Genomic DNA, 11,192 nt, shown 5'->3' with positions numbered 1-11,192 from the left:
ACATGGGGTCAGTAATCTAAAATGCTTTTCTTTCCGTAATGAACGTTGTTGTGAGTGAACTATCCAGTAGGTGGTGGTCATGTACAGCTCTGTCAAAGGTAACAGTTGCAATTTACACTATATGTACAAAGTATGTGGACACCCCTTCAAATTAGTGGATTTGGCTATTGTGTATGTCTGTGTGTGTGTGTGTGGTATGTATGTATGTATATATATATATATATATATAATGTGTGTGTAATTTTGGTTATGTAGGTCTAAGGGTAAAACACTTTTGCTCTGATTTGACTGTTTTAACTTCCATGGCCAATGCCCTGAGAGAGTAGAGACTCCGGTTTGTCCAGTTGCGCAATCACCAGATAAACCAACTGAAACCACTGTGTAGCGGATAAAGGGTGTGCTATATTTTCACAGGAGCTCTCCCACGAGTACAAATTAGTTTGCACACGCTCTTGAAAGCAAAGGTGTTTTCACATGAGAGACAAGGATGTATACCTTTTCGCTTGTTGTCAGTTTGGTATTCGGGATTGCATTTATTTACCACAGTGTTGTGGTTAAAGGAAAGAGATGCAAAATTGCATGGGAAAACTGTCATTGTAACTGGTAAGTCGTTTTTCAGTGGTTTCCATTCCTATTTCATTCATCGATGTTGGATAATAAAGACAAATGAAAATAGCAAGTTTTTTTGCTCTTCCCACATGCATAAATTGAAGAGTAATATCATAAACTTATGTTCTTCACCCTCCCATGTAAGATTGTTCTTTTAATAATGTTTTATGCCCACTTTCTCCAGGAAGTAACACAGGCATAGGGAAGATGACAGCGCTAGATCTGTCCAGGAGAGGTGCCAGGGTCATCCTGGCCTGCCGCAGCAAACCAAGAGCTGAGGCCGCGCTCGCTGACATCAAGAGGGTGAGAGGAGATTGAACACTGACCAGTTTAGCCCCAATAATGACCAGTAGTTTATGACTAGTCATTTTTTGTTTTTCTGCAGCGGTTTTAGGATTTCTCAATTATAATCTGTGTGTATGAAAATAGTACAGTAACATAGTGATAGAGAAATTATATAAGTTAAATGACTAAAAGTTAAAAACAACCACCAAATTGTGTTCTCTTGTAGTTAGGCAAGCAGAAGTGCAAACGTTGAAACCAATAACAGGAGACTGGTTTCAAAAACAGATGTCCCCACACAGGGAGGGGGAGTGAGAGGCTTGCAGAATATTGTGAGAACGCGATAACTATGTATGGGAATAGTGTAAAAATGCAGCCTGCTTGAGCAAGGAGTAGCCTATGATAAGAACTTGTGTGAGTTTAAAAAGACTGTGCACCCATTTTGGGGCAGAACTCAGATGAAAATGGCGTAGCACTGCGGTCGTGTTTTTTTCTGTGTCCTTGTGTAAATAGCCATTTATTTATTTATTTTGGTCTATTTTGTGTATATATTTCTCAATTTTCTTTAACTAAATACTTTCCTGCAACCTGCCTCACCCAATGTGGAAAGGATTCTATTATTTCTTTATAACTTTTATCAAGAACCTTAAGCTGAAACTAGTCTAGCTGCAACCGAATGGCTACTTGCTATTAGCGTCTTCACCATTGTCCGTGGCCTGCATTACCCACCAGCCAGCTCTCAGACAATTTGTCGGCCAGTCTGCACAGCGTGCTATCGACCCAGAGCATATCGGATTTTCTGCCGGAATCACTCAACCAGCTAGCTGCAACCAAATGGCTGTTGTCGTTGGCTAATTACCATTGCCCCTTAGCAAGCACCAGTTAGCCTTGAGCTAGCCTCGAGCCAGGCCCATCTCCCGGCTATCTACCTCTCTGTCAACTGGACGGGACCTCCTAGTGTTGACACGGAGCCCCGCCGATCCAACACGACTGGTTTGCCGACGAAATCGTCTGATGTGGTTTCAACAGGCTTCCCGTTACGACGTCGACCACGAAGATCCATCTGCTAGCCCCGGCCTGCTAGCACACGCAAGCCGGGCCTCTTGCTCGCCAGTGCTGTAGCAGCCCCCGAACTACCTCCGAACTCTCCTATTGCTGTTCACCGGACCTTATGATAACTCCGCTATACAGCTGATGCCTGCTGGACTGTTCCTTTATACGGTACCGCATCCTGTTTATGTTTAGCCTCATCCCAAACTTTGTCACCATTACCAGCTGTTGTCTTAGCTCTCTCAAATAACACCTGTGATTGCTTTATGCCTCTCTCCCATGTCAATATGCCTTGCTTATTGCTGTTTCGGTTATTTCTTATTGTACTATTTCACTGTAGAGCCCCCAGCCCAGCTCAACCTGCCTTAGACAGCTCCTTTGTCCCACCCCCCATACACGCGGAGACCGACTCAATTGGTGCCTCCATCTCTTTCATCGTTACCCAACGCTTAGGTTTACCTCCACTGTACTCATATCCTTCCATATCCTTGTCTGTACATAATGCCCTGAATATATTCTACAACGCTGGAAATCTGCCCCTTTTTTTCCTCTGTACCCAACGCACTAGAAGACCAGTTCTTAAAGCCTTTAGCCGTATCCTTATTCTACTCCTCCTCTGGTGATGTAGAGGTTAACCCAGGCCCTGTAGCCCCCAGTATAACTCCTACTCCCCAGGCGTGATCATTTGTTGACTTCTGTAACCGTAAAAGCCTTGGTTTCTTGCACGTTAACATCCGAAGCCTCCTCCCTAAGTTTGAGTTATTCACTGCGTTAGCACACTCCGCTAACCCTGATGTTCTAGCAGTGTCTGAATCCTGGCTTAGGAAGGCCACCAAAAATTCAGAAATGTCCATCCCCAACTACAACATTTTCCGTCTCGATAGAACTGCCAAAGGGGGTGGGGTTGCAATCAACTGTAGAGAGAGCCTGCAGAGCTCTATCATACTATCCAGGTCTGTGCCCAAACAGTTTGAGCTTCTACTTCTAAAAATCCACCTTTCCAGAAATAAGTCGCTCACTGTTGCCGCTTGCTACAGACCCCCCTCAGCCCCGAGCTGTGCCCTGGACACCATATGTGAACTGATTACCCCCCCATCTATCCTCAGAGTTCGTACTGCTTGGTGACCTAAACTGGGATATGCTTAACACCCCGGCCAACCTACAATCTAAACTAGATGCCCTCAATCTCACACAAATGATCAACGAACCTACCAGGTACAATCCTAAATCTGTAAACATGGGCACCCTCATAGATATCATCCTGACAAATTTACCCTCTAAATACACCTCCGCTGTCTTCAACCAGGATCTCAGCGATCACTGCCTTATTGCCTTCGTCCGTAATGGGTCCGCGGTCAAACGACCACCCCTCATCACTGTCAAACGCTCCCTAAAACATTTAGCGAGCAGGCCTTTCTAATTGACCTGCCCCGGGTATCCTGGATGGATATTGATCTCATTCCGTCAGTAGAGGATGCCTGGTTGTTCTTTTAAAAGTGCTTTCCTCTCAATCTTAAATAAGCATGCCCCATTCAAAAAATTCAGAACTAAGAACAGATATAGCCCCTGGTTCTCCTCAAATGTAATGTAATGTAAATGTAACTTGACTGCCCTTGACCAGCACAAAAACATCCTGTGGCGTACTGCATTAGCATCGAACAGCCCGCGATATGCAACTTTTCAGGGAAGTCAGCAACCAATATACACAATCAGTTAGGAAAGCAAAGGCTAGCTTTTTCAAACAGAAATTTGCATCCTGTAGCACTAACTCCAAAATGTTTTGGGACACTGTAAAGTCCATGGAAAATAAGAGCACTTCCTCCCAACTGCCCACTGCACTGAGGCTAGGAAACACTGTCACCACCGATAAATCTACAATAATCGAGAATTTCAACAAGCATTTTGCTACGACTGGCCATGCTTTCCACCTGGCTACCACTACCCCGGCCACCAGCTCTGCACCCTCTGCTGCAACTTGCCCATGCCCCCCCGCTTCTCCATTACACAAATTCAGACAGCTGATTTTCTGAAAGAGCTGAAAAATCTGGACTCCCACAAATCATCTGGGCTAGACAATCTGGACCCTTTCTAAAATTAGCCGCCGAAATTGTCGCAACCCCTATTACTAGCCTGTTCAACCTCTCTTTCGTAACGTCTGAGATCCCCAGAGATTAGAAAACTGCCGCGGTCATCCCCCTCTTCAAAGGGGGTGACACTCTCTCGATCCAAACTGTTACAGACCTATATCCATCCTGCCCTGCCTTTCGAAAGTATTTGAAAGCCAAGTTAACAAACAGATCACCGACCATTTCGAATCCCACCTTACCTTCTCCGCTATGCAATCCGGTTTCCGAGCTGGTCATGGGTGCACCTCAGCCACACTCAAGGTCCTAAACGATATTATAACCGCGATCGATAAAAGACAGTACTGCGCAGCCGTCTTCATCGACCTGGCCAAGGCTTTCGACTTTGTCAACCACTGCATTCTTATTGGCAGACTAAATAGCCTTGGTTTCTCAAATGACTGCCTCGCCAGGTTCACCAACTACTTCTCAGATAGAGTTCAATGTGTCAAATCGGAGGGCCTGTTGTCTGGACCTCTGGCAGTCTCTATGGGGGTGCCACAGGGTTCAATTCTCGGGCCGACTCTATTCTCTGTGTATATCAATGATGTTGCTCTTGCTGCTGGTGACGCTCGGATCCACCTCTATGCGTACGACACCATTTTGTATACATCTGGTCCTTCATTGGACACTGTGTTAACAAACCTCCAAACGAGCTTCAATGCCATACAACACTCCTTCCGTAGCCTCCAACTGCTCTTAAACACTAGTAAAACTAAATGCATGCTCTTCAACCGAACGCTGCTTTCACCCGCCCACCTGACTAGAATCACTACTCTCGGCGGGTCTGACCTAGAGTATGTGGACAACTACAAATACCTAGGTGTCTGGTTAGACTGTAAACTCTCCTTCCAGACTCACATTAAGCATCTCCAATCAAAAGTTAGATCTAGAATCGGCTTCCTATTTCGCAACGAAGCCTCCTTCACTCATGCTGCCAAACATGCCCTCGTAAAACGTACTATCCTACCGATCCTTGACTTCGGCGATGTCATTTACAAAATAGCCTCCAACACTCTACTCAGCAAATTGGATGTTGTCTATCACAGTGCCATCTGTTTTGTCACCAAAGCCCCATATACTACCCACCATTGTGACCTGTACGCTCTTGTTGGCTGGCCCTCACTACATATTCGTCGCCAAACCCACTGTTTCCAGGTCATCTTTAAATCACTGCTAGTCAAATCCCCGTCTTATCTTAGCTCACTGGTCACCATAGCAACACCCACCCGTAGTCTGCGCTCCAGCAGGTATATCTTACTGGTCATCCCCAAAGCCAACACCTCCTTTGGCCGCCATTCCTTCCAGTTCTCTGCTGCCACTGGAACAAACTGCAAAAATCTCTGACGCTGGAGACTCTTATCTCCCTCACTAACTTTAGGCGTCAGTTGTCAGAGCAGCTTACCGATCACTGCACCTGTACACAGCCCATCTGTAATTAGCCCATCCAACTACCTCATCCCCATATTGTTATTTATTTTGCTAATTTGCACCCCAGTATCTCTATTTGCACATCATCTTTTGCACATCTATCATTCCAGTGTTAATACGAAATTGTAACTATTTTGCACTATGGCCTATTTATTGCCTTACCTCCATAATTTACTACATTCGCACACACTGTATATATATTTTCTGTTGTATTTTTGACTATGTTTTGTTTACCCCATATGTAACTCTGTGTTGTTGTTTTTATCGCACTGCTTTGCTTTATCTTGGCCAGGTCGCAGTTGTAAATGAGAACTTGTTCTCAACTGGCTTACCTGGTTAAATAAAGGTTAAATAAAAATAAAAACTCTTTTAAAAAAAAAAAACTGATTCATTGCAGAAATGGGACTTTGTGTAATTCATTATTAACTAGTCTTACAACCTCTGGGAATTATTCAAAGCTTGAGAAATAGTTGAGTTCAACCATTGAGATAACAAAATTCTTGTGACACATAGAAATGTGTCCTATAGGAGAGTGGGAGCAATGAGGTGGTGTTCATGCAGCTGGATCTGGGGAGTCTGAAGTCAGTTTGCTCCTTTGCTGAAAACATCCTAAAGACTGAGCCCAGATTTGACCTGCTCATCAACAATGCAGGTGTGGCTTGTAGTGGTTGTTTGCAGCAGCGCTACAACCCTCTTTCAAAACACACCACCTTGTAAGACACTGTAATGACATTGCATTTAGTCATGTACAGACAGCCTTGAAGTTAGTGCTTAGTGAGGTGTCACAAGAGCCTGTGTACAGAGACTGAACATGTCACAGAGATTGAACATGCAGCCAAGGTGTTGTAGGCTACACATTATGCTCCAGCCAAAAGAGCTCGCTGGACTGCTGTCTCAACTACCCAAGCCCGCCAACCATGGCACATGTAATACCCATCCAATATTATCCACGTAATATCCCATTTCTGACACCAGTGTAGACGTATTGGAAGTGAGGCAGCTGGTATCAATCTGAGTAAAAAATGTTTTGTAGTATTTCTAATGAAACCAAAATGTAAATAGTGACTTTTCCTTTGTCTCAGGTATTTACATGCCAGGCACCACAGAGGACAGCTTGGGGGTGATGTTTTGGTGTCAACCACATCGGTCCCTTCCTGTTGACCAACCTGCTGTTAGACCGTCTGAAGGAGTGTGGTCTGAGTCGAGTGGTCAACGTGTCATCCATCGTTCATAACTTCGGCACCATTGACTTCAACTGTTTGAGCACGCACAAGTAGTTAGGAGTTGGAAAGTCTGCCACAGATGTCTTCAACATCTACACCAACAGCAAGCTGTGTAATGTTCTCTTCACGCATGAGCTGGCCAAGAGACTGCAGGGCACAAATGTTACCTGCTACACCCTTCACCCAGGTCAGTGCACTATATCCCAGTAATGTATGAAGGCTTCATTGTGCCCAAGTATGGGTTAGAAGGACTTGTCCTGTATTGATTAGTTGAAAATCAGAATTTTTATGCATCCCCAGCAGTGTGGATGGTGGGATGAGCTATAAGAGGATGGGCTCATTGTAATTGCTGGAGTAGAATTGATGGAACGGTATCAAACATATGGAAACCACATGTTTGGCTCTGTTCTATTTACTGTATGCCATTACTAAGAGCCCATCCTCCTATAGCTCCTCCCACCAGCCTCCTCTGATCCCCAGGTGGCTGAATAATAGTACATTTATTGGTTTGCAAGTTTTAACCAACATGTGTTTATTTTGTTTTTCAGGAGCCATTAACTCTGAACTGTTTCATGACGTCAGCAAGGTGTTCATGATTCTGATGAAGCCTTTCCTCATGTTCTTCTTCAAGGACACTGTGGCGGGGTCTCAGACCACCCTGCACTGTGCCCTGCAGGAGGGCCTGGAGCCCTTCTCTGGACGCTACTTCTCCAACTGTACAGTCAGGAACCTCTATGCTAATGCCAGAGAGGGCACGGTTGCCAAGAAGCTATGGGAAGTCAGTGAGAGTCTGAGTGGCCTATCCTCTTAAGAAAATCACTCTGACTCAACAGTTTTAACTGGACTGCAAGCTACTAACCAATATGCTGAATTCTTTCAAAACAAAAATGTAATTTTTTGGGTTATGCATTATGAAATGTACATACATAGAAATATATGGATGAAGTGCTTGCTTTTTCTTACCTAACATTAATTTATGGGACATTTCATTAGATATGTTTTTATTTATATTTCTTACTAAACAGTAAATAAACCTAAACTGTTAAGAAAATGTTTGCTCTTGATTGTTTTTTGATGGCTCAAACTGTACTATTCATAGCTTCTGCCTAAGTGTCCTAACCATTTATCAGCTGAATTTAAAGACCACGTTCATGCCTGCCCTGCAGAAAGAGAGAGATGAGCATGAAAGCTTCAGTAGAAGAATCCAAACTCAAATACGCCTGTACAGTCCTATGGGGTGTGGTTTAAGCTTTCCTGGAATTCAACAAAGTAGAGCTCTTTGCGCTATACAGTAACTATGAGAGGAACTGTACAGTAAGGAATTCTAGAGTGAGCAGTGTGTTCTATGGATTCTCTTTACTGAGTGCTGCACAGGATCTGAAAGCTCAATGGCTGCCTTCTTGTTGTTGGAGTGGTATTGGTGGCCTATATGATTTTTCATAATATATTTGTCAAAGGGGCAATATGCAAAAGAAATGTGAAACAGCATGGGAAAACTGTCATTGTAACAGGTGTCTGTTTTTGTCAATGCTTCCTGTGTTTCCCCTCATTGACATAGGAGGAAAGTTCATGGCACTGTTATGTAATAATGTTGAGTATATGTAATGTTCTTTGCCTATTCATAATTTAATGTATATAGCATTCTTAAATTCATTTGTCTATGTATATTATTCATTGGGGATTTTTGAATGATTTCCCTGGTTGTGAAACTCAACAAATCACTCTTTCTGCTGCAAGTTGTAGGGGAGACCGGGGGCAATGGTAAGGTCTGCCTACACATGTTGTTGTTTTTGGCCAATGTGACAAATATAATTTTATTTGATTTGGAATTGTAATAATTAGAATTTCTCTAAACAGAAACAAGCTAGAGTGATTCAACTCTCTCAGTACATGCCCATTTAGGTTCTCCCTGCTTGAAGAGTTTAAGCCAAATATTGCACTGTATTGTTCTTGTACTGTCCTGAGCCTTAATGTCCAAGAATTCAAACTAGCATAATTTGTTAGCTAAACATTGACATTATTTTTGTCTCTTGCTAGGAACATGAGGTTTTGTGTCATGGCTGCTGGGTTGGGGGCAATTGTAACACAGTGTTAAAATGAACCTGAGCCAAATGATGAAAATAAATGTGATATTAACGTTAGGATTTTATGAATTATACAAAACTAACATTAAATAGCCTTGGGGTCCTGTGGAGTGCCAAATAAGTTGTCAACAGATATCATTTGGGCACAGACTATTCAGATGTTTTGAGAGGAACCGAATGGCCATGCACAAATGGGTGTTGCTGTAAATATTGGTTACGTACTTAGAAATAATTATATTTCTTGCAAAATCATTACATACAGTGCATTTGGAAAGTATTTAGACCCCTTGACTTTTTCCTCATTACGTTACAGCGTTATTCTAAAATGGATTAAATAGTCCCGATTTTCTCCCGATTGCTCAGTTTGGCCGGGCGGCCAGCTCTAGGAAGAGTCTTGGTGGTTCCAAACTTCTTCCATTTAAGAATGATGGAGGCCACTGTGTTCTTGGGGACCTTCAATGCTGCAGAAATGTTTTGGTACCCTTCCCCGGTTCTGTGCGTTTACACAATTTTGTCTCGGAGCTCTACGAACTATTACTTCGACCTCATGGCTTGGTTTTTGCTCTGACGTGCACTGTCAACCGTGGGACCTTATATAGACAGCTGTGTGCCTTTCCAAATCATGACCAATCAATTGAATTTACCACAGGTGGACTCCAATCAAGTTGTAGAAACATCTCAAGGATGATCAATGGAAACAGGATGCACCTGAACTCAAGTTAGTCTCATAGCAAAGGGTCTGAATACTTATGTAAATAAGGTATTTCTGTTTTAAATTTTTAATACGGTTTTATTTACTGACCTATAAATGGTATGAGTGATTAGGATACTTATAGTTCAAGTTGTCTCTGAGCAATTTATTTTTTATTTATTATTTATTTTCTATTGCCCCTGGTCTCCCCTACAATGCATGAATCCTACTAATACTAATTCTCCAGGAAGTACCACAGGCTTAGGGAAGATGACAAAATTGATTTAAACTGCTTGAGCACTCACAAGGAGTTAGGAGTTGGCAAGTCTGTCATGGATGTCTTTAACATCTACTGCAACAGCAAGCTGTGTAATGTTCTCTTTACCCATGAGCTGGCCAAGAAACTGTAGGACACAAATGTTACCTGCTACGGCCTCCACCCTGGTCTGTGCTGCTATGTCAGGTGTATAAAGCTTTTGAATGTAATGGTATCTGCAGTTTTCAAGTTAGTTCTACCTTGGTTGAATGTAAAGTAGAATAAAATGCCTAATGTTCCAGTCAAAGCTCTTCTCTGTCCTAGCACCCCAATGGTGGAACAAGCTTCCCCCTATTCTCTGTCCTGGCACCCGAATGGTGGAACAAGCTTTCCCCTAATGTCAGGACAGCGGAGTCCCTGACCATCTTCCGTCAATGTCTGAAAACCTACCTCTTTAAAGAGTATCTTAAATAAATCCTACATCGATATGTTGTCTCACCTAGCTATCTTAAGATTAATGCACTAATGTAAGTCGCTCTGGATAACAGCGTCTGCTAAAGGACTAAAATTGATTTATTTTTATGGATGGATGGATAACTCAACTCTAGTGCTTGTGTCTTTTTCTCCTGGGTATAATCTAAACTGAGCTGGGCCGTTACGCAGACTCTGTATTATTAATGCTGTTGAAGCCCATCTCCATGTTCTTCTTCAAGAACACTGTGGCGGGGTGTCAGACCAACCTGCACTGTGCCCTGCAGGAGGGCCTGGAGCCCCTCTCTGGACGCTACTTCTCCAACTGTACAGTCAGGAACTTCTATCCTAAGGCCAGAGAGGGCACGGTGGCCAAGAAGTTACTGTATGAGTAGTCAGTGAGAGTGTGTGGACTCATGAAAGCCTCCCCCTGTGACTCAACCTCTCCTCAGTGTGCAAGATGATTTTTTGACATTTGTGTGGATTTACCCTTTCAATCAACCAACAGTGTCAAAGACATTCTAAAAGTGCTTACTCATGTGTGATTAATGTATAGGATTGATCTTGTGCATTAACTTCTAAGCTCTTAGGCCTACCACACATTACTTAGGGTGTTCCACTCTGCCCTACTAGTTATCATATCTGGAACATAATTAAAGGACCCACCCAAAACTGTGGATGTTGGAATCAATTCAATCATTAAGTGGCAAACAGGATGAAGAAGCATAGGCTTACTGGGCAATTCAAGACTAAAGTACATGTTCCTCAATGAGGCTTTTGTGCATTCATTGGTGGTTGTATAATAATTGTGCCAGCACTGAACAGTGCATCCATTCATAGTTTAGATCAGTGGTGTCAAACTCATTTTAGCTCAGGGGCCACATGGAGGAAAATCTATTACCAAGTGGGCCGGACCGGAAAAATCATGGTATATATAACTTAAAAACAACAACTTCAGATTGTTTTCTTTGT

At 43.0% G+C, this 11,192-nt stretch overlaps 1 pseudogene; it reads left to right on the top strand.

Annotated features, from left to right (window-relative positions):
* The first annotated feature begins 211 nt into the window (after nucleotides 1-211).
* LOC121567757 lies at nucleotides 212-7,769 on the top strand (annotated as a pseudogene).
* Nucleotides 7,770-11,192: the final 3,423 nt, after the last annotated feature.

The sequence above is a fragment of the Coregonus clupeaformis genome, chromosome 6 (genome assembly GCF_020615455.1).
Source record: "Coregonus clupeaformis isolate EN_2021a chromosome 6, ASM2061545v1, whole genome shotgun sequence".
Classification (NCBI taxonomy): Eukaryota; Metazoa; Chordata; class Actinopteri; order Salmoniformes; family Salmonidae; genus Coregonus; species Coregonus clupeaformis.
The sequence above is the reverse complement of the archived record's forward strand: the minus strand, read 5'-3'. Positions and strand labels throughout refer to the sequence as shown.